General features: G+C 39.2%; 1 pseudogene across 1 annotated transcript; it reads left to right on the top strand.

The window, feature by feature from the left end:
* The first annotated feature begins 17,756 nt into the window (after window positions 1–17,756).
* LOC308258504 (protein canopy homolog 2-like) lies at window positions 17,757–18,310 on the top strand (annotated as a pseudogene). The gene has a single exon. The product of its transcript is annotated as a protein canopy homolog 2-like (transcript).
* The last annotated feature ends 6,827 nt before the right edge of the window (window positions 18,311–25,137 follow it).

Raw genomic sequence — 25,137 nt, 5'->3', positions numbered from 1 at the left:
ATGGGCCTCCCTGAACTCTACTAAAAAAAAAAAAAAAAAAAAAAACAAACAAAAACAACAACTCTACAAGATGAAGAGGAGCTCAAGGCAGACCATGACACCTAGTTTTCAATGAACTCTAAATCGGCAAGGAGAATTGACTTTAATGAAAGAAGAATAGAAGCGAACCATTTTGATAGACACAGACACTACTATTCCACATAGAATGGCACACATGTCTGCATTTTTACCTAAAAGTTGTAAGCTTACTTAGATAAGAGGGGTGACTCAATCTACAAATTCTTCCATATTTGCCTATGGCTGGATCCTCTCATTTTATTTTTCTATCTCTTTAGAAACTTCAGAACTTAATAATAAAAAGTTGTGAGCTTATGAGCTATGTCACTGTAACAATATCTAGTACAGATAGATCTAGCTAAAAGAGAAAAATATAATAATTAAATTGGGAATTGGTGAAGGGCTAAATGAGTGATGTGTGCACGTTATGTCTCTACCATCTTGTACCCCATTAAGATATATGATTACAATGTACCAATAAAAATAAATAAAAAGAATTAAATTTAATGAACTAGGTTTTTATTCCACTTGGCTTTTAAAAACAATACTCACATATCCAGCTACTGAAGAAAAAAAAAAAAAAACAAAAAAGTATATGGATTTCATTACTGGGTTACAGGATTAGAAGAAAAGTGAAACACCCAGAGTTTTTAAATATAATTTATAATATTTAAAAGTTTAGTTTAAATAAAACATGTTAATTTTAAAAAACTTTAGTTTTAAATATAAACTTTTTTTTTTGCGGGTTTGGGGATGGAACCCAGGGGCATTTGACCTCTGAGCTACACCCCCTGCCCTGTTTTTTATTCTTTATTTTGAAACAGGGTTTCACTGAGTTTTAGAGGGCCTCACTAAGTAGCTGAGGCTGTCCGCGAACCGGGATCCTCTTGTCTCAGTCTCCTAAATGCTGGGATTACAAGTGTGCACCACCACGCCTGGCTTTATAAAAATACTGGTCATGTAAGAATGATTCCTTGAACACGTTAGGCTCAAGCTAATTATTTTTGGTTTTAGAACATCTCTATTTTCTCCCCTGAATTTTCTACCATGTTAAAAATGATGTTAGCAAAATCTTTTAATTTAGTCTTGTCCTTATTTTCATAAAAAGTTAACTTTAATTTCTCTATTGGTTATGGCTAACTTAATTTTCTCTATTGGTTTTGGTAGTCAGCCCTTTGAAATTATAACATTGAAATTTGTATGGTATTATATCATGATAGGTAATATCTTTATGAAAAGATATTAAATTTATATGATGTTACACGCCGTAAGATTTTTTAAGAGTTTAAAATCTTAATCTAATTTTATTTTGAGTTAATTGACAAACAATCTTTGGATATGTGAGCATACCATTTTAATATGTCCTTACTATTATTTGCTATATATTAGAGTAATGTTCAATTAGCAGGTTAAAAGATGTATAAATATCTTTGATTTTTGTTAATATATGTGTTTATTTTAAAAGTATTTTTTTAGGGTAAGCTTACCAAGTGCTGTGTGTACGTATGTCACTATCACTGTGAACTACATTATGCTGTGAGACTATAATACACCAATAAATGTATGGAAAGATGTTTTTCATGTATAATGGTTGGAGATGTTCCTACAGAATAATGAATATATTTTGGTTTAATGCACAAAAAATAGTTTTGTGTTAAAGTAAAAAAGTGGTTGTGTCAGAATAAAAATAATTATAATGAAAGACAAAGTTTGTCATATTTTATATGTTTGAGATCCCTCTTAAAAAGTAAATTTTATTTGCTGGAGAATATGTATCTACAAGTAAGGAATTGAAAAAAAATTACGAAGTTTTGAACAAATTGTTTAATATGATGGGTTTATTCAAAACCTTGAAAAACCCTTCAGATCCTTACCTGCAAATTTAAAAAAGAAAACAGGATATGTATTCTTTTTGTTAAAATTTTCTAAGTTATTTTTGTACAATTATTCTCTTGACTCTATTATTGACATACATTTAAATAATTTAAAAAGGTATTTACTTGTAAAAAGGTCAAAGTTCTCAATGATGATCTTTTCTAATTTGTTTTTAAAATATCGCCTGAAAGCCAGGTGAGGTGGTATACGCTTTCAATCCCAGAATTCAGGAGGCTGAGATGGGAGGATCGCAGCTTGCAGACAGGCTCAGCTACTTAGTGAGGCCCTTTGCAACTCAGTGAGACCCTGTTTCCAAAGAATGAATTAAAAAAATAGGGCTGGGGGTGTAGCTCGAAGGTAGAATGCCCTTGGGTTCCATCCCGAGTACCCACCCCACACACACTGTATATATATATATACATTGCTTGCAACTATTTCTTGCCTTAAGCATATCTGATCCTATGACAAGTCTTAATTTTCATCTTTCTCAAATTTAGACACCAAATTTAGAATAACAAAAATGTTTATGAGAGTTTTTACCATTGAAATACATTAAGTTTTCTAAATGAATATGGGTAACATATAGATTTTGCTTTTTTTACTTTATAAAAGGAAAGGATAATAAAAATAACTAGATTTTTTTTTGCCACTCTCTGAACTTTAATTAATCAAGTCTATTGTGAAAGCTTTTTTCTTTTCCAAAGTTAGTTTGTCCTTTTTTTTTTTTCTTTTAAACTGGTGTGTCACTATGTTTCTCAGGCTGGCCTTGAACTCCTGGGTTCAAGAGCTCCTTCTGTCTTAGACTCCCTTTGGAGAAGCTGGGACTAGAGATGCATGCTACTATGCCTAACAGGATAAATTCTGAAAATACTGACAAGTTCAAAAAGAGGTTCAGCATTTCTATGTACATTTCTGTTAATTTTATGTATAAATGTGTTACTACTATTATATATATAATCAATTATTATGTTCTTCATGTTAGAGAAAATGTACTCCTATAGATGCAGTAGTACTCTACTCAAACACTTTTTGTCTTTAAACATGAAATGCCAACTGGTGACTTTGGTAGTCCCTACTTTTGAATATACTAAAAGCTTGGAGACTTATTATTATCCTCACTGTGCTAACATCTTTTTCCTTGGATAGTCAGTGACCACAGGTTAATCCTTACCTGAGAACACTACTCTCCTCTAATCTACCATTACAGTTTAATATAATTAATTAGCACCACGCCCAGTTGGTTGGCATCATCTTTAATCAAAGTCCCAATGTCACTAGGATGTTGTTTGGAATGCCTGAGGCATAGCCAGAATACCTACGGCTGAGTTGAGTCATTTTAGAGGATTGATAATCTTTTCTAAAAATATATGATTGGTACATTATAATTATATGGAATAGTGTGATTTTTTGTTACATCTCTGCACATAACATAATTTGGTCGATTTCGTCCTGCAGTAACATCCCTTTTTTCCTCTTCTCTTCCCTACCCTGGTCCCCGTCTTCCACTCAACTAGTCTCCCTTCTGTTTTCCTGAGGTCTCCCCAGTTTATTTCTCCCTTTTTTTCTCTGACTTTTACATATATGAGGTTCTCAATCTTTATTGCACACTAGAATCACCTGAGGAGCTTTTAAGAATTCCAAACATCAGACCATGCTATTCAGAATTTCTGACAGTGAGATCCTGACATTAATATGCCTTAAAGTTCCCTGGATAATTGCAGTGGGTATCCAAAGACAGAACAGTCATTTTTAGCAAGTGGTTTAACACAACTAATGATTTCATACTAAAAACAGAATAAAATGCTTCCCAGATAAGTCAAAAGGAAAATAATGATAGTCATAAGCCCTACTTAGTGACTTCCTGGCAGAGTGCAGTGTTTTTGGTCCCGCAGCATTTTTATGAGGTGGACATTTTTATTCTCATTTGTCATATGAAAGAACTGAGTAATTGATTTGGAATCTGAACTTCTAAATCCTGACTTTTTAAATATACTTTACTGCTTTTATTAAGTCAATTGAATCGTTGGTAAAGTCTTTTTGCTATTAGAATGAATTTCCTAAACATTCAACCACACCTCACTGAGGACTTCTCTTTGAAGGAGCTATAATCATTTTGGCATATATTGTATTAAATATAAAAATTTAATATGATCTTATTTAAGCTCTAAATAAAATTATAAAACTGAATGTATAAATTTTAAGATATCTAGAATTTTTTTGTGTGTGGGTCTGGGGATGGAACCCAGGGGCATTTGACCTCTGAGCTATACCCTCTGCCCTATTTTTTAAATTCTTTAATTGAAACAGCATCTCACCAAGTTGAAGAGGGCCTCATTAAGTAGCTGAGGCTGTCTGTGAACCACTATCCTCTGGTCTCAGCCTCCCAAATGCTGGGGTTACAAGCGTGCGCCACCATGCCTGGTGATACTATCTAGAATTTTAAAACTATATGCTGTCTTTGGCAGGAGTAGGAGATAAATGAAAATAAATGATTAAGCCAAGAGTACCACCAAGCTTCAATATACTATACTAACGTATTCTGTGAAGCCGTACAAGGATGAGATCGCCTCCTACATTTTCTGACTATGAATTGAGTCCAGTAAATACTTGTTGACCACTTACTTTGACCAAGGTAGATTATATATTGTGTTTGTCTCTGTTTTCTCTTGCTATAACGGAATACCACAGACTGGGTAAGTTATAAAGCATAAAGTTCTACCCAGCTCAGGGTTCTGGAGGCTGGAAGTTCAAAATCATGGTGTTGGCTTTCTTGCTACATCCTAACATGATGGGCGCCATCACATGGCTAGACAGTGTGAGCAAGCCAGAGAGAGCTTGCTTTTGTGACAGTCACTCCCATGATAAGCCGCGAATCCCTAAGTGAATTGCTCCATCTGTGAAGGCAGAGCCCCATCACCCAGTGACCTCCCAAAGGTTGCAACTCTCAAGGCCCATTAATATATGACAGAGGAATGAATTTCCCAAATGAAATGAAGTTTAATTCATGAAATTTAGAGGACACATTCAAACCATAGTGATGATCTTTTACATTAAAACTGCAAATTATTTTTTATTGCACCAGATGCAGAAATGCCAGATATATTTAAAGGGCATTTTTTTTTAAATCCTGTATTTGTGTGAGAAATTTAGCTGTGTCTTGAATCTTAGCTTTACATAGCAGATGTTATGGGCCCTCCAGATGAATCAAAATGGAAGGATTTTGAATTCTGATGAAATTTTCTTGTTATCTATCATCACTGCTTTTGAGTGTTCATGCAGACACATCTGTACAGCACAAAGTAAAATACAGTGGTTAAGAGTCTGGACTTTCACGACATACTGTATGCAGACAAACTCCAACTCTTTCAACTGTGAAACTTGGGGAAAATACTTTAAAATTCTTGTGCCTCAGTTTTCTCATCTGGTAAATGGGGATGGAGATAATGATAGCACTCATCTGATGGGGTTATTATGAGTTTTAAGTAATTAACACATGCATGATATTTAGACCAGTGAGTTTTACAAAAAGCTAAGAATTTGCTATTGTGCTCTGGACTTTTACATTTAAGAACCTCATGTAATTGCTTTGCACATAAGAGCTTAGGAAAAGAATATGATCACTAATTTACAATATATTCTGCTGGTCATCACATCAGTCAAGGATTGATCCAACACCAATTAGTAAATCAAGGGTTCTTTGCTATCTGTTTAAAGACACAGAGTGTTAACACTGTGGGCAGGTGCATCAGAAGGTGTTTTTGCTTCTCTACTCAGGGCAGCTGTGGGTTAACACCTTGTGCATCCAAAGTGGACTGATGCACCTGTACCTAGGACTTAACTTATCTGTGTACCTAAGAATTAGTCCTGATAAGAGACTAATTTACAAGCAGCAAGTTACAGGTGATGAAAAGGACAGAAACACTTAGCAGAATCGAAGATTTAAGCATTTATGAGCAGCTTTATTTAACAATGAAGCTCTTGGAGTATACACATTAAGGATTTGAAGGGTTTTTTGTGGTGGTTGGAACTGGGGTTCCTGGAAACCCTTCTAGCTCCGGGCTACACTCCCAGACCTATTTTATATTTTTATTTGGAAACAGGGTCTCTTAAGCCAGCAAGGCTGGCTTCGAACCCGCACCATCCTCCCGTCTCCGCCTCCCAAGCGTGGGGATTACAAGTGTGCGCCACCACGCCCGACTTGAAGAGTTTGTTAAAAAGCCCATCAGCAACCTGTTTTTCTTTTACATTTGTGTAAAACTCACATTTTTCAAAGAAGATCCATTGTCATAATATTTCCCAGATCTTTCTGAGTTTTGCTCATCCTCTTCCCTAACTAGAAAATTCTGAGGAAAAGGGCTAATGAAGAAAACAATAACATGATAATTACATGTAAAGATAAATATGTAGAACTCCAAGAAGGAAAACCTATACAGAACATGAATGAGCTTGGAGAACTTATGGAATGAACTTTAGCTGAGATTTAAGTTCAATTACTTTTGTCTCTGAGGTAAACAGAATGCTAGCTTTTAAATAAGTAGTTGATTTAAAAATTGTATATTCCCTTGTTGGGAGAAACTCCAGACAAAAACAAGGAATACATCAGGTGTGGTGGCACAGGATTGTAATCTCAATACTCAGGAGGGAGGCTGAGACAGGAGGGTGGCAGGTTCACGGCCAACCTCAGCAACTTGTGAGGCTCTTGGTAATTTAGTGAGATCCTGTTTCAAAAATAACAAGGAAGAATAGAATGCCCCTGGGTTCAATCCCTGGTACTGCAAAAACAAACAAACAAACAAACAAAGAAAACAACAAAACAAAACAAAACAACAAAAAATAAGGGGTATAATGGCTATCATGTCCTCAACTTTTTTTTGCAGTAGGGTCAATATGATCCAATCTATAAATTCCTTCACAGAGGGCTAAATCATCATTTATCATCAACTATGAATTGATAGAAGAGACCTGTGGGGCTACATACAGAACGGCTAATGAGGCCAAGCTGAAGTTGCACAGCTCAGAATTGGCTGCTCAGTCAAAAACTTCAAGGGTTGGCCTTTCTTTGCTGTGCTACCACGGCAAAGGTTTTTTTCTTATTCCTTCCATCCGTCTTTCCTTCCATCCAGTTTCCCTGCAGATAAACATTTAACCTACATAGATTAACATAGTACTAGGTTTGAAGTCTTATGAGATCTATCTTTAGAAAATGATTTGTTAATTAAAACTTGGATTTTGGCCTTCCTAGCCTCACATGTGGCATGCCACCATTGAGTTAGGGTTTCTATCAGAGGCTGCAATGGCTTTTTGTTTCTTTTCTCATTCTGGACATTCTCCTTTCATGTTATTCCCAGTGTGTCACCAGAATTCTGAAGGTCAGGTTTAGTAACATCATTGCCTTAAGAATTTTCCCTCTACGCCCATAGGAGGAAGGACCAAATCCTTTGGAAGGTACACAGGGTTCTTCCACATCGGCTCCAGCTACACTTTAATCTGAGCTCCTCTCACTTTTCCCCAGGAAGTCTTCTACTTTGTGTACTTCCTGAGAACAAGAATCATGGTGCTTTTACTCAACATTCTACCCCAAGGACCAAGAGGTTTACAGGCAGCCGGGTACGTAACACACAGGAGAGGAGACGGCAGGGTGGAGACTGGGGTGAACTCCAAGCACACGCTCCTCGGAGAGGGAGGGGGCCTGGGAGCTGCTTCTCAGCCCCAGTCATTGGTTGCCATGTGGGAATGTGGGCCCAGTGTTGCCAGATCTTCTGATTTTTTTTTTTTCAAGAGAAGCCAGAAATCTGGAATTTTATGAGAAATCTTCCAATTTTTAAATCTTGGCAACTAATTCAAAATATTTTTAAAACACTGTATGGGCCAAAAAAAGAAAAAAAAGTCTGCCAACTGAATTGAATAGGACACCAGACTGTGACCTCTTTGGTAAGAGCCAGACAGTGTTTGTTATCTACCTAGCCTTGTGTTCCACCCACACCAAACTTCCTGCTATTCGCCAAACATGCCGCATACTCAGCATTCCTCCCCACTGTTGGTCTTGCCACAGCCTCCATTTCCACTTGGAAACTCCTACTCATCCTTCAGGACCCAGCCCAAATGCCACCTTCTCCAGTGAAGGCCACCTTCAGTCAGGACTCTGCCCAGACTCTGCTCTCATACACACCATGCTCATGGAAGTCCTGGAGGAACCGGAGAGCTTTCTTATGAATCTTCTCTGGCACTCAACACAGGGCCTGGCACATAGTAGGTTCTCACTAAATGTTTGTTGAATGGATGTGTTCCCATCAGAACGAATTTATGAGATTTTCCTGAGGAAATAAACACTTTCCGTTTCCTCCCATCTTTGCCATGTTGATTTCAATGTGGTAGGCAAACCCATCTGTGGATGTTGGTGTCCTTTTTCAGTTCTACACTGCGTGCAGACTGTACTCTTTTTTGAGCTTTCCACTGTTACCACACTCATTGGCTTAGGGTTAAGCGTATCTAGGCAGATGGCTATGTAACTGTTCGTCTAAAATGGGCTAAGTGATTCAGATTGGTTTTCAAGCACTTAAGGTATAGAAAAGTTATTTTCTTAAAGACCTGGGAGTCAGTTTTATAGACATAAAATTAGTACATGTGGGGTCAGGTATTTCCCATTAAGAAAATGCCCACTAAGTTTTCAGGATTCATTTCTTAAAACTGTTTTGGATTCATGTTTGATGTATACTATGAGAATAATGCCAGTTTAAGTGATTTCATATGAAAAATGAAAGCCACTCCAATCCATCCTTACCTCTGTTAAAGTAAAACCATAAGGCCTTCTAATTCCTAATTTCCTGTATACACCCCAAACTTCCCAACAAACAAGCCCATCCACATAATTTGACCACATATCCACCCACACAAAAAAGCCCGCAGATTCCATATGCATACATGCATATAAACAGAGAAATATACTAAGCAATTTGCATAATCATTCCATCTACACAATATTATTCAAAGTAGACTTTCCCCTCTGGAATGTGATGCACTCATATTTTAATTAGGAAACTATATTTCTCCTGTCTCCATAAATCCATAACACTCCACTGTTTTATTTCTTTGAAAATTTCTGCATTTTCTACAATTCAGACAAAAATAATTTAAAAATTTAAGAGGATTTTGGACAGAAAGTAAGATGGGTTTTCCTACCATTATCAACATAAATTGACTGTTATGTTCAGGAGCTGACAAATTGACTGAATCAAAGTAAATTCATTCCTATAAAACTACAGAGAAAAGTTTTTATTTTCTTTAATAAGACATTTCCAATTTGACATGATCTAAAGAATCCCTAAGTTTTATAAAACAGAAAATTCCAAATAGGCAAAAATGAAAAGAACCATGGTTTCAAATGATTTGTCTTCCAACTCAATAAGAGATAGCATTTTTGAATGATGATTGACAGTAAATAACTGTAATATGAAGTTTACTCTGCACGAATATGGAATTTGTTCTTTCCCCTAAAATTCTCTTTTCAAATACACCATAATGGGATTTCTCAATTAGGGCCTTGAGTACTCCAGAAAAAGGTCAGGGTGACACACAGTGCTATGCTTGGCAGTGAAAGGGAACCACAACCCTAATCCCCTGCCTCTGTCCTCAAACACAAGGCTCCAGAGACCAAAAATATGCCAAGTCATCAAAGTGTAACTGATTAAGTTAAACAGCTTCCTCAACAGTAGAAATGAAAGAAGAAGTGGATGTACTAGGAAATGAATATGAAGATCAAAATTTTGAGTCTCAAAGAATCCCTTGGTTACTCACTGGTCAGCAGTAAGCACTGAAAACACTACTCCAACATACGGCACCTTGGCATCTGAGAAAACTGAAAAAGCAGCAAGGTCACTTTCTGCCCTTCTCCCTGAAGAAGGTCATAAAAATTAAAATGGATTTTCTGAACTTCCCCTGAAGGTCAGAGGCATTGGAAAGGTATCTTCCTGTCTTGGTTAGCATTCTCACTGCAGAATCCATAACAACTGATTACAACAACATACTTAGAGGAAGAAGGGTTTTTTTTTTTGAGATTTCAGTTTCAGTCCACATCAGGTAGGGTCAGCAGAGCTCAGGACATAGTGGTGAGGAGTAGAGAAGATGGAGAGCCAGGGCTCTGCTCTCACATGAGAGAGAGAGAGAGAGAGAGAGAGAGAGAGAGAGAGAGAGAGAGAGAGAGAGAGAGAAAGAAAGAAATAAATGAGAACTAGCAAGGGGATTAGGAGAAAAGCATAGTACCTAAGGCCACATCTCTAGGGCTTACCTCCTCCAGCCATACTTCACCTGTCTAGGTTACCGTCCAGTAACTCCATTACAGTGGATATATTCACTGATGAGGTAACAACCATCATGATTTGACTCTAAACTTGAAAGCATGAGCTCTTCAGGGGACTTTCTATATCTAACCCTAACTCCTACCCACCTGGAGGAAAGAACATCCTTATTTATGAAGACACTAGGCAGTAAAGAAGAATTGAGCAAATAGGTTTTGCTCAGTTTTCTCCCACTTTATTACTTTATCACACTTTGCTGTGGCTACCTTTTTCTTCATCAAACCCAGCATAAGAAATAGACAGGTTTACCCCATTTCTTGGAGCCCAATTTTATTATAAAGTGTCCTTTATCATGTAAAATTTATTAAGTAAATTTGTATGCTTTTCTACTGTTAATCTGTCTTTTGTTATAGGGGCCTTGGCTATGGAACTGGTGATGGGTGAGGAAAAGATATTTCTCCTCCTCTATAACATCTATACCCCTTCTCATGATGTTCTTTTGCGGTCCCTGTGTGTGAAAACATGATTACAATTTAGGTTTTCAGAGCACAGGGCTTCTAATCTGGAGACGAGGCCCCATTACTTGGGTTTAATGGATTCTAGTCTGTCCTGACCTCTGTCCTTCCTTAATCTTCTACCCAGGTCCTAAGGTTCTAGACACCATATTTCACCCTGGGAGCTCTTTTCATCTTTCAGAGCCTTTATTGAGTCCTATTCACTCATTGAAAAGTATTTTCAGGAATTACCTATGATGTCTAAAACATTACAAATGTCTAAGTTATTATCTTTAGTTCATTCATGCTCCTATAACAAAAGTGTCATTATCTGGGCAGCTTACAAACAACAAATACTTATTTTCTTACATTTTTGGAGTCTAGAAAGTCCATGATCAAAGCTCAGGAAGATTTGGATTGGAAGATGGCCCATTCCTGAATCACAGACGATGCCACTTCACCATGTTCTTACAAGGAAGAAGAGCAAACAAGGTCACTTGGTCCTCTTATAAGGGCACTAATCCCAGCCTCAAACTCACATCATCATCTAAAAGCCTCACTTTTGTTAGGTAAATAAGGATTAAACCTACAACCCTAGCTTTTTAAAAATTATTTTATTTTGAAAAAGGGTCTCACAAAATTGCTTTGGGTTTTGTTCATTGCTAGGCTGTTCTCAAACCTGCCATCCTCCTATCTCAATCTCCCAAGTACTGGAATTACAGGCATGTGCCACCATGTCCAGCTGCCCCACTTTTTAACGCCATCACCGTGAGAATTAGGTTTAAATGTGTGACTTTGAGGATTCACAAACATTCATAGCATAGAATATGTCAAACAGAAAAAAAAAGTTGTACCTGAAAGTCAAGGAACATCAGAAACAAGGATGTAGTGGTCTTAACAATACTTTGGGAATCTCTTACTCAGTAGAGTTTGTCCACAATTTCGATTTTTGGAGAGTATAATAGGGCAATGCCAGACAATAAAGGTACTTAGAATTTCCAGATGGGAAACTATGGTAGGTCATTTTTAGACCAAAAAAAATCTTGCATCTTTCCTTTTATGGAAAATTAGAATCCTTTAGTATGATGCAGTGGTAGGCATGGCTAGTTATTAGGTTATAAAATTTAAAGGCCTTATTAGGATCCCCAAACTAGGGATATAAAAGTACAGTTTTCCCTTCTCCCTAAAGACATATTTATTGGCACTATAGTGAAAAAAGCACTGAGAGTCCCAAATGTATCCAAATAAGCAGTTAAGAATACACAATATGCCGTAGCCACATCAAAAGAGGTATTGTAATTTAAGGACTGTGGGGTAAAAATAAAACCCAAATCTGCCACAGTTGCATAGAAATGTGTTTAATCCTCTGTCTGAGTTATTTGGTATGAAACATTACCCCACCCTCACAAACCTTGACACAAACCTTGGTGGAAAGCTAGCCAGGCCGCTGGGTTCCTGCAGGCTCTGTGGTGGGGTTGGCCAGTCTTCATCCTCCTTCTGGGGCTACCATGCTTTAAATAAACTCATCCGACTTTAGAGGAATGTTATGCAGACAGACAGATTGTTTGTTTGCACTTGAAATTCTGAAATGGAGACGCTCCTGCTTGCATTAAAAGTTGCAGCAGAAAGCTTTGCTGCAAAGCGCTAAGCCAGGGCGATCTCCTCCCTACCTGGTAAAGAGACTGGCATAGGGAAACCGAGTCCCCTTTCTTTGGGCATACAGTTGTGTTTTAGACCATGAGGACTCCACATGGTGCTTAGAGAAATGAGGGGCATTTTCCCAAAATTATATTCATCATGCTTCGGTGCCAAATGAGTGCTTTTTTTTCCCTTTAGTTCCAATTGCACATGCATATAATAATCACAATGCTCAGTAAAAATGATTGACGTAGCACGAGAGCTAAAATTGGCCTTCTGTACATTTTCACATCTTTATTAAACATCTACTTCGTGCCAGACCCTTTACTGACTCAAAAAGAAATGTGAAAGGAGCAGCACGCGGCTCAGTAAAAGCCATGGCGAAGGCAAGGCGCGGGACTGGAGGTGGGAGGGGCTCAGAAGCGTCACGATGGAGTCTCTACTTGCCAAGTGGCGAAGGATGAGTGTCAGAGAGCAAAAACGGTTTCATCATCCTTGGAAATCTATTCTGCAGGCGCCATGATGGTGCCATGTGTCCTCTCTTAGTTTAATTCATCCCAGATGGATTTTCCTCCTACCTTCTGAGAAGGAAGATTCTCCAGTTGAGAACCGGATTAAGAAAAAAAAAAAAAAAACCACCACAACAACAAACAAAAACCAAAAGACAGCTCCCATTTTGAACCCATGTTGTGTAAGGAACACACAATATGTCAACGCTTGCAACCCATTTAGTGTGGTGAGACGTCCACCCCATGAAAGACACAAGCAAACTATCCAGGGAAAGAAGTTGCCTCTCTCATCTCCCCCTCGCTTCCGGCTGGCCCTCATTCAGTGAAATGGAATGCAAATCTTGCCTGCGGAATTCCAGTGCTTAAGCTGCATTGTTTGTCACTCTCGAGTTGCTTTTAGAAAATTAAAGGTGAGAATGTGAACCTGATTGCTTGAGTCAGGGCGTTTAAAGGGGTGTAAGCGTAATCAGACTAGTGGCTTGGAATGGTGAGTTGTGGTTCAGAGGAGGTATATGAAAGAGAAAGCAGGTAAGACTGAATACTGTCATAGGGACTTGTAATAAAACTCAAAGAACTGAGATGGAGAGGAGGAGTTTCAGAGAGATCAAGAGGGTGGTAGAATTGACAGGATTTGGTGATCACTGAGATAAAAAGGGTGAAGTAGGGACACATAGGAGCTATTATCACATTGCTTTATCAATAGGATATGCAAAATTTGACATCATTCATTTTGTTGTTATTGGGGATTGAATCCAGGGATGTTCTACTTCCAAGCTATATCCCCAGACCTTTCTAATTTTTTTTTAAAACAGAGTCTTGATAAATTGCTAAGGGTTTTGCTAAATTATTGAGGCTGAACTCAAATCTGAAATCCTCCTATCTCAGCCTCCTAAGTATTGGGATTACAGGCATGTACCTCCACACCTGGCTTGATGTCTTTTTTTTTTTTTAAGAGACAAAGACATAGACATAGAGACTTACTTAGGAAAGCAAGTAATGCACATTTAAGAGAGAATATGGGTCACCTCCAGAGCGACTTTGATCATTCAGTTTTTTTTTTTGTTTTTTTTTTTTTTTTTTGCTGCACTAGGGATTGAACTCAGGGTCATTCTACCTTTGAGCTATACCCCCAGCCCCATTTTTTATTCTTTTATTTGGAACAGGGTCTCATTAAGTTGCAGAGGGCCTTACAAGTAGCTGAGGCTGGACTCAAATCCATGATCTTTCTGTCTCAGCCTCCCAATTACCAGGATTACAAGCGTGTGCCACCATATCCAAGAACCTTGATGTTCTTTTTTTTTTTTTCCTAACTTGAGCTACCGATCCAGAGGCACATATGAAAAACCTGACATGTGTGGTATGGTACATACAGTACTTTTGGTTCTCTTTGCCCCAATCTCTCTACTATAAAGGACATATAAATTAGAATTTATGATTTATTTGACTGTCATATTTTTATGTCATTATCACTTGAAGCTGTGAAATGATTTTTTAAAAAGCCAGATTGATTTTGATAAAAAGGATATCAAATTGGTACACAGAGGGACCGTGCCAGTGGCTGACTGTTCTTATAACATGTTTTCCACAGAAGCCTGCCATTGACAAATCAGTGATCTATGGATTCTAGCAGGTACCATAGAACACTGCTATTACTAAGAAGTAATTGGGTCCAAGGTCTTGGTTGGTCATGGTGTATACCATGGCACTTTCATAAACACAAATTGTCAACCCTAACTCAAATTTAAGGAGACATGTCATAATGTGGGTGTTCTTTCACTGTGGTTTATTTCTAGCATGATATTGAATCCTTTATGATTAGGACCTGGTATTTGTAGTTGAGACATGATGAATTAAAAAATCAATAAAATCATATCTCAACATTTTGACTTGTTAAACTGAATATCACCTGCATTATATCTATTGAGAATGATATCTTCATTCTTCCTATATTTGAACCCATGTAGAAGGGAGTGTGCATGAATATGCTTGTGACATTGTTCATTATGGTCAAAATCAAATGCATTAGAATTGTTCAACTTATATTAGTGACTTTGGCTTATGAGACAAGAATGACTCTATCTTATATTAAACAATTGTGAATGTGGTAATGCTGAAATATCATGGTCTTTATAAGATTTCTTTTTATGGAATTTTTGTCTAGGGTTTGAAATACTACATAATTTCCATAAGGTAAAAATTTGCCATGTAGTTGTTCTTCTGATTATTAAAATACTGGGTACAGCCTTATCTTTAAGTTCTAAGAAACACATGCTTTTAGAATTGAGTACCATTAACTATTAAACAATGTCATGGGGCTAGGGATGTGGCTCAGTGGAGGAATGCTTTCCTAACAGGTTCAAGGCCCTAGGTTTTACTCCCAGGAAAACACAAACACACACACACACACACACACACACACACACACACACACACACGAAGAAGATGAAAACAAAGACAAGACGAAGAAGACGAAGACGAAGACGAAGACGAAGATGAAGACAAAGAAGAAGAAGAAGAAGAAGAAGAAGAAGAAGAAGAAGAAGAAGAAGAAGAAGAAGAAGAAGAAGAGGAGGAGGAGGAGGAGGAGGAAGAAGGAAAGAAAGAAAAAAATAATAAAATATTTAAAAATTATCAATTTATTTAAAAGGATATTATAATAATAGGTGATATTACTCTCTAAATTAATAAAATACAGCTAAAATTTATGAATAAACAATTCTTTACCACTGAAGAAGATTAGCAGTATTAACAGTAAAATAATCTATCATTTTAATGTACCAAGTTGGCTTTCATTTAAGAAGGACTGATTATGTTGAAATCTATTTAACACAATTTTGAAATTTTTCTAATCAAATTGGCTATAGTGACCACATAAATGCAAGAAATCTAATTAAATGATGAAAATTAACTGTCATAATTTCATAATGTATAGCAAATTAAAAAATGTATACATATTTTTTGTGGCACTGGGGATGAAACCCAGGGGCATTCGACCTCCAAGCTAAACCCTAGCCTTATTTTTTTATTCTTTATTTTGAAACAGGGTCTCACTGAGTTGCAGAGGGCCTCACTAAATAACTGAGGCTGTGCTCACATCGTGATCTTCCTGTTTTAGCCTCCTGAATGCTGGGATTACAAGTGTGCACCACCACGCCCAGCAAAATATTTTAAACATTGTATATGTCATAATTCTCAGGTGTAGCTGGTTTTAGTTTCCTCCATTTAAGAAATAATGCATCCCATGTCTGAAGTGACACTCTCTTCATTGTAAAGTGCATTTCTGGAACATTCAAGCTCATTGGCACAGTTGGAAAAATGTTGAGTATGTGCTCAGTAACTGTGCATTCAAGAAGAAGGATTTTATTTTTGGCTAAACCCTCATTAAAAAAATAAACAATCCCCCCTGTACATATGTAAGAAAAGACACAAGCTAGAAACATGTGAACACAACTGAAAAATTCTCCCAGTGCCTCTGGCCCTGGCCAAATGATCACCAAGGCACTGGAAAGGGGGCAGAGAAGTCTCCCCAGAATGGGACCTGCGTGTGAGACCCTGATTTTTCTCACACAGGCAATTCATGTTTTTACTTGAAAATTTGGGCCCAGTTCTTTGTGTCTTCTTCCTAGGATTCCACACCCCAAGTGCTCTCTGTAATGCTAGGAGCTGGCCTCCATTCCCAACATTTCAACATTCCTAATTAAAAGAGGATTGTACTTAAGGAGCTGGCAGATGGTTCTGTGCCAAGTCTGCTTCAGACTGAAATGTGCTGCTGAGGCCCTCTTTGTCAGAGGGTAACCAGGAGAAGCACACAGGGTGGGTGCACCTTCCATGGTGAGAAACTGGTGAAGAGGTGGAGGGGGGGGGTGATGGAGATAGAAATGGAGCAGAGGTAAGCATGGGGCTAACATCATACCCGGGGTAACTCTTCAACTCAAAGCCCTTCTGTAACTTTTCCACAGCTGGTAAAGGGTCGTGGTACTCATTGCCAACTTAAACCAGAGGACTTGATCTTGAGCCCCTGCTTATCCATTTGTAGAAGCTGAAGATCTTGCGTCCCCAGTCTGCCATTTGCAGAAAGGCAAGGTCACCAACTTTTCTACATGTCAGCTTCCCAATGCATAAAATGAGGACAACGCAACTTTCCCAGAGGGCAATGGTTAGGACCACAGAATCGTGTATTTAAAGAGATTGCTATATGTTGGGTGTGGTGGCAAACACCTGTAATCCCAAAAGTTGGGAGGCTGAGACAGAAGGATCATCGGGCCCAGGCCAGCCTCATTAACTTAGCAAGGTCCTCAGCAACTTTGTGAGGCCCTGTTTCAAAATAATAAAAAAAAAAAACAATAGGGCTGGGAGTATAGCTTAGAGGTAGAATGTCCCTGGGTTCAATCCCCAGTACCACCACCAAATTTTAAAAAAAAGGAAAGAGATATTCTTATACATCTGACATTGATGCAATATAAGATTTTCATAAATTTTATTATATGACTAAATTTAAGTCAATTGAGTTTATAGCTATGTAAGTATTAGAGATATAAATTAAATTATTATTATAGACTACATACTAAATGTTACTGATTTTGGTGGCCTCAGAGATGATGCTACCAGATTGTACTGTTAATGCGTCATAAAAAAAAATTAGGTTGGTTGGTTTCTGTTTGGGGTAGAACCCTAGTCTTGGAGTTAGTGACAGCTAAAGTTTTTTTCCTTCATAAAATAATTCACTCTGGGTTTGAAATATCAGGATCAAGGTAATGGTCTTTAATAGTTTATCAGCTTTCACGGCGTGGCGGCCGTGGCGGGGGCAGGCTGTGGTGGGTCCCGGACTGGGCTGTCTGCTTGGGCAGCCGCCTACAGGCCGGAGGTGGAGCGACCCCGTTACATTAAAGATGAGAGACTGGGGTTGGCAGGCACTGCTTCTGGGGGCCCTGCTGGGAACTGCTTGGGCTTGGGCCCAAAGGAGCCAGGATCTACACTGTGGAGCTTGCAGGGCTCTGGTGGATGAACAAGAGTGGGAAATTGCCCAAGTGGATCCCAAGAAGACCATTCAGATGGGATCTTTCCGGATCAATCCAGATGGCAGCCAGTCAGTGGTGGAGGTACCTTATGTCCGCTCAGAGGCCCACCTCACCGAGCTGCCAGAGGAGGTATGTGACCGAATGAAGGAATATGGGAACAGATTGACCCTTCCACCTATCGCAAAAACTACGCACGTGTTGTGGGCCGGAATGGAGAATCCAGTGAACTTGACCTACAGGGCATCCGAATCGACTCAGATATCAGTGGCACCCTCAAGTTTGCGTGTGAGAGCATTGTGGAGGAATATGAGGATGAGCTTATTGAATTCTTTTCCCGAGAGGCTGACAATGTTAAAGACAAACTTTGCAGTAAGCGAACAGATCTATGTGACCATCCTCTGCACATATCTCATGATGAGCTATGAACCACTGGAGCAGCCCAGACCTGCTTGATGACTCACCTTGGAAGGGGAAGATGATGGCACTGCCTTTTATATTATGTTTTTATGGAAATGAACTGAAAAATATGAAACAAAAAAATTAGTTTATCAGCTTTCTGACTTCACTATACCTTTATGGGCCTAGTAAACATTCTGGGGGTGGGGGGGGCAAGCCATAAAGCATTGAGGCTGCAGGTTGATACCTGGCCCGTGGGTAAGGTGGCAGTGTTCTTCCTCACCCTCTGAGGATTTCTTTCTGCCATCCTTCTCTGTAATTAAGGTCAGGCTCCCAACCTTCTCATAGTCCCTGAAAAGTCAGCTATCAAGACAGCTGATGGCAATTTTTTTTTTCAACACACCAAAAAACCAAAGTACTTTAGGAGCCAGTGGAAAGCACCCTTAATTGCAATATTTTAGCTTAAGTGTGGCCAGGAGTCTTCCAGCAGTAGCCTTCTTCTAACCCTAAACTATACTACTGCATACATTGATCAGTCTCATAATACTGAGGCAAATAGAACATCTTCATGGGTAGGGCCCAAGATACTTGTATTTTCAGCACTTGGGAGGCTGAGACAGGAGGATCTCAGTTCGAGGACAGCCTCAGCTACTTAGGCCCTTTGCAACTCAGAGAGACCCTGTTTCAAAATAAGGAACAAAACTAAGGCTGGGGGTGTAGCTCAAAGGTAGAATGCCTCTGGGTTCCATCTCCAGTACCGCAAAAAAAAAAAAAAAAAAAAGGGATCAAAGATATAAAATAAATTTGGAACCCAAACCTTCTATTCTCTTCTTACAACTCCGCTACAAATGAAAGATAAGAAACCAAATTTACTTCCTAAAAAAGGCATTCTTTGGGGAGGCAGAGACAGGAGAAATACACGGCCAGCTTCAACAATTTAAGTAACACCCTTAGCAACTTAGCAAGACCTTGTTTCAAAATAAAATAAATAGGGATGGGGATGTAGTTAAGAGTCCTTGTGTCTAATTTCTAGTACAAGGAAGAAAAGAGGGAAGGAGAGGAGGGAAGGAAGGAAGAAAAGAAGGCAGGCAGGCAGGCATTCTTAGTGGCAAGTTTCGGCAAGGATAGAAAGCGGTCGATACTCTTATACATTGGTGATGGAGGTTTTAGTACATTCTCTTTGGAAAGTCTTTGGGCAATTTATAATAAAACTAAACCACACATATTAGACAACTCAGCGATTCTACTCCAGTGGTAGTGAGTGCTGCATATGCTCAAGAAAACACGTATAAAAAGGTTTCACTTATGTATAACAGATAGAAGCTGAAAGTAACCCAAACGCCTGCCAACAGTGGAATGAATGAACATGTTGTCATATCCACACAATGAAATACTACGCGGCAATAAAAAGTAAACCACTGCTACAAAGAACACAATAGATAAATTTCATGAATGTCACATTGAGTAAAAGAAGCCGGATGCCAAAGAGCATACACTGTATGACCCACCTTACCTAAAAGGCAAAACTCATGGTGTTCGAAGTCAAAGCAGGGGATACTCTTGGTGTACAGTGATTAGAAAGGGAAATAAGGTGGAGGAGGTTGAGTAACATTTTGTTTCTTGACCTGATATAGTGTGACCCCTTTATGAAAATGCACGCAGGTGTACAATTATGAAATACAGAGCCTCTATATTATGTTATATTATATTATATTTCAATGAAATGTATACAACAGAGTCAAACACTCCTTGGTATAAAAATAAGAAAAAGTAGTCTACAGTTTGGAGGGACACTATTCTAGTCTCCCCAGATCTCTACCAAAGAATGTGAGAAGTAACTGCAGAAGTCCTAGATTCCTCTGAGCTGAAGTCGCCTTTTCTTTCCTGGACCAGATTCCTCTTCTGTACGAGAAGGGGTGTCCCTGGAGGCTCCTATAGATTTCTCTTGGCTTCACCACATGCAAACTGACCTCAGAATTGGCCCACTTAACCACCAAAGCTGTGGTCTCCTTGATTGGACCCAAGGAGTCTGAGCACGTTTTCTAAAGTTTTCCCAAATCTGAAGCCCACTTCTTCCTCATGGAAGACAATATTAGGATATAATTCTATGAAAAAAATTTCAACCAGGTATGGTGGTGCACACCTGGAGCCTCTCAGGAGGCGGAGACAGGAGGATGGCAGGTTTAAGACCAGCCTCAGCAATAGTGAGACTCTCGGTAATGTAGTAAGACTCTGTTTTAGAATAAAAAGGGCTGAGGGTGTAGCTTAGATGTAGAATGCCTCTGGGTTCAATCCCTAGTATAAAAACTATTATTTTTTTCCTCTGCTGGCCTGTTACCTCTCAACGTTTGAAGTCATTAAGTGATAACTTCCTGAAGATAATTTATCCTTAATACTAATAAAAGTGAGAAGGGTTAAGGCAAGAATTAGAGTTGGTAAGCAACCTAAAGACTTGGTAGCTTTACATCAGCTGGTTGGAGGGTTTCATGTTCTTAAAGCTGCCAAGAGCTGCATTTGGATTTCTGACTGCCTACTGCATCTGGCCCAGGAATCTGGAGTTATTAACACCCCTGTCCCGACTCAGTTCTGATGAGAAAGTTCGAACTGAAATTAAATGCAGATAGCTTTAAGGAGGTCTTCTTGATTATGCTAGCCGTGACCTCCAAATCTCCCCTAAGTTGGGGTTTGTGTTCAGAGGTGGTATTGCCCCTGCTCTGTCTCACTAGACCCTCTTCCCCTGGCCCCTCTCTTTCTACCTTCTATGGAAGTTATTAGAATGGAAAATGTTTTGCTGAAAATTTCTGTGCATATCATTTCTGAGAATTTTCCAAAATAACAAAGGGACGCTGACTTCCCACTAGGACTCAATAGAGTGTAGCAAAATCAAACAATTTTCCAAAAGGGATGCTCCAAGCACTTCATCCAACCACATTTCCCACCCCACAGAGAAGTATTGTAACTGCAGGCAGAATTGTACGATTCTGTTGGAAATAGGTACATTTTCAAATCTTGGGGGGAAGAAAGGTACAGAGAAAAACCCCAGTGTAGCAGATTTGTGAGAGGGCGTGGGGGCTGACAAAGGATAGATGGACACAGGAAAGACCATGGGGGATTGGTTGGTTCACTTACTTCTGTAGCTGAGCAGAGGAGGGGGAAATGTCACTTTCTGATGACAAGGGCAGAGCCTTCTTGAGCAACAGAGAACAGTTTCAGATGCTGCTCCCAACAATCTGTGAGTCACGTCTAATCAGGGAAACTCTAGCTTTCATCATTCCTTGCTGAGCTGTGACACATGAAAATAATTACTGAGGTTAGGGATGGAAAATATTTATTAGGTCAGCTTGACCATCTTCTCCACTATGGAGACTGGTTCCCTGCTGGGCCTGGAAGACAAAACTATGACAACCCCCTGCCATGTCCCTGTTTCCCAGCACCTAAAAAGCAGGTTATCTATCCCTGCTTGATCTCTGCAGGGTGTGTGAATGCCATGGAAGAGAAACAAGGAGACAGCAAGATATAATCCAGCAACAGGAACTCCTGGCTCCCAGCCCTCGCCCACTATTAAAATGGGTTGTTGTTGGATCTGGCTTCACAAGGTTGAGATCCAACCCTTCCATAGGAGCCTCCATTACCAATAGCTCGGGCGAGATGCAGGTGGGAAGTCTTCTGATGGGCCGCCCTTGTGTTCATCCTCCTTCTTAGAGTAAGAACTCGCTGGCCCCACGGAGCTGATAGGCAGCAGATCTCGCCGATGCCCCCAGACCCCGCTGCTGCCACTCAGCGGAGCACCAGAGCCCTGCCTGACCAGTCCTTCCCCAGCCCCCTTCCACTCTGCTGTTTTTCTTCTGCATGACTTCCAACTTGCTGACACAGAGCCCTTGCTAAAGAGATCAGGGCAGCACTTAACAGTCAAAAGGTGGTCTCTTCAGAGCCATAGAGACAGGACCGCCCTGATGCTAGGCCCCCCGAATCAACGGTTCTCCTCAACCCCCTGCCAGCTCCAGTCTGTGCGCCCTTGTTTTGTGCGGAAGTCTAGTGCTGGTTCTCAACAGGACTCAGTGCTCAGAGGCACTTAATATGTGTGAAATAGTGCTCTCTGCCATACTCTGCCTCCCCATGAGACTGGGGAGTGAGGGCGAAGAGGGGGTCCACCTCCCCCGAATCGCCACACACACTTATAAGTACCTTTAGGACTCCACACAGAATTGGCCTCAGAAAAGAGCTCAAAGAATTGATTTGAATTTCTATCCAAACTCTAGGACTAAGGACAAAATGGTGCAAACGTTGCTATAAAATAAAGGAAGCGACTGAGGAAAAGGTTATAATGATTGAAAATATTCACATGGAGTGCAGGGCTTGCTTGTACAGGTGGCTTGGGGTGGATATAAGCACACATGGAAAGACAAATGATCCATACAGTCTGCTTGTCCACGCACCGGCAGGGCCTATACGGGATGTTTTGAAGGTAACCAAAAACCGTCCACTGCTCTCCTGGGCCATTTCATAGATCTGCAAAGAGGGAGACCTTTTACCAGCGCTCCATAGGCCTGAATATTACTGCAAGCTGTTTACATGCTCTGGGCCTGCCAGGCGGGGCCAGTGATAGAGCCTCAGGCCTGCGCTGAGTCTCTGCTTAGTGATGAGGGGGTCAGGGTTAGAGTCCAATGCAGATCTTCTCAGGGAACTTGGGACAGGCTGGATTTTAGCCAGTCATGTGACTGGTCGCTTCACTCTCTCGTCTGCATCTGCTGCACAACGTGGTGTACCCAAAGGCCTGGAAGTACTTTTCATCCTTCAGCAAGGTACAGGCGTCACAGAGAGGAATGTCCTGAAGGGTACTGAGGCACGATTACTTAAGGCTGTGTCAACGTTTTACTAAAACAACGAATGCATCTAGTCTTAACAAGTGTAGGGAATCACCTCAAGCATAAAAATCAGAAGAGAAAAGAAAAAGGAAAAGAAAACTCCAGCTCAGTATGGTGGTCTAACAGAGGACTTATTAGAGGCTATTAAGATTGTGTGGTGAAGCAGGGTGTGGTGGTTCTCACCTGTAATCTTGATACTTGGGACGCTATGACAGGAGGATCCCAGGTTCAAAGCCAGCTTACCAACTTAGTGAAGCCCACTGCAACTTAGTGAGATCCTATTTCAAAATAAAAAAATAAAATAGGGTCATGGGTATCTCAGAGGCAGGATGCCCGTGATTTCAATCCCCAGTAGCACACCCGCACACACCAAAAAAGATTATGTGGTGAGCTGTCCCAGGGAAAAAAGTAAATATGTAGGAAATATCATATATGACTGGGTGGGTTTAGTTAAAGGCAACAGTCATAAAACAAGAGTTTTTCATATTCAAATAATAATTAAAATAATAATGGTATTTCAAGAAGACTCTTCCACTCTATACCAAACCTGCTGCATAACATCCCTTTTGATCTTACTCTAAATATATGTGTATATGTGTATATATACTATATATATTATATATATAATATATATTATATATATATTCCCCCCACTGGCTCCACTGTGGAACTGTGCTAAGGGAACTCTGGTAGGGCACTTGCTAGCCATTTTTAGTGTATTTTTCTCATTCATTTTAATATCCATAAACACTTCAATTTTCTTCCCTATTCTGTTGGAAAAAAATTCATGCTTTTCACTTTTCTCTTTTGGAAAATAAATTAACCAAAATGTAATATGATATTTAAGTGAAGAGTGCCACTGACATTAAATGGTCCACGTGACATCACATTATGCTTTCCATTTTATTCTATGTATCTGTCTAATACAGGCTAAAGCTGGTGTTTGTGTAAATTGCCCTGGTTTTATAGAACAGGATGCTGTATTCTTTTTGAAACCCAGGGCTCTGGAGCAGTAATAGAAAAAAAGACAGCAACAAAATAATGGGCACTGGCAATCAAACTATCATTATAGGTGCATTATGTGCGGGGTGCTAAATTGGTAGAAGGCCTTTATTTTTAATTTCTGCTCATCTGTTCACCATTATTAAGCGAGCTGAGACACCAGAGGAGATTTAAGAGTGACAGAGGGTAATTATACACTTTAGAAAAAGATATTTTTCATCATAGGGCTAGAACTGCACCAAGAAAAAAGCCCACTAAGAATTTTATACAGGGCCTCTGTGATGTTCTTGTTTGGATATGTACATAATTTTAATTTTGTATTTGAGTTTCACATAATTCTATTCCTCTTAGATTTGATAGTCTCATTTGGATATCATTTCAAAGTTTATTTTAAAAACATTATTTTAATAAATAATTGTTCTTTTTGTGTTCTACTTAAAATAATTTATAAGGCAGTTAATGAATTTTTAATTTTTCAATTATAGTTTGTGTCATTTGGGATGAAACAGTGAGCATTTAAACATAATTGGAGACTTTAGTTAGCTCTTGAATGATTAAGGGCATAAAGTCAAGGGACCTCTAAAAATTTTAACAGTTTTCTTGATGTATAATTGACATAAAATAAACTGCATTTATTTAAGTTGTACACTTCTATAAGTTCTGATATATAATATTTATTTTGATAGGCGTGCGCACACGCGTGTACACACACAGACACATACACATACATACCATACACACTAGTGGAACCATCACCAACAATCAAAATAGTAAATATTGTCATAACTTTCCAAAGTTTTCTAGTAACACTTCTGTAATCCCATTCTGATACTCTCTCCCCCAGGCAACAGTTGATGAGTTGTCAATATAGATCAGTTTGCATTTTCTACAATTTTCCTTAAATGGAACTAGACTATATATACTCTTATTTTCTGGCTTCAATAATTCCATATAGTTATTTTGAGAGACAGCCATGTTGTGACATACAT

This window comes from Muscardinus avellanarius (assembly GCF_963383645.1).
Source record: "Muscardinus avellanarius genome assembly, chromosome: 2".
NCBI lineage: Eukaryota > Metazoa > Chordata > Mammalia > Rodentia > Gliridae > Muscardinus > Muscardinus avellanarius.
This window is presented reverse-complemented; position numbering and strand designations above follow the sequence as displayed.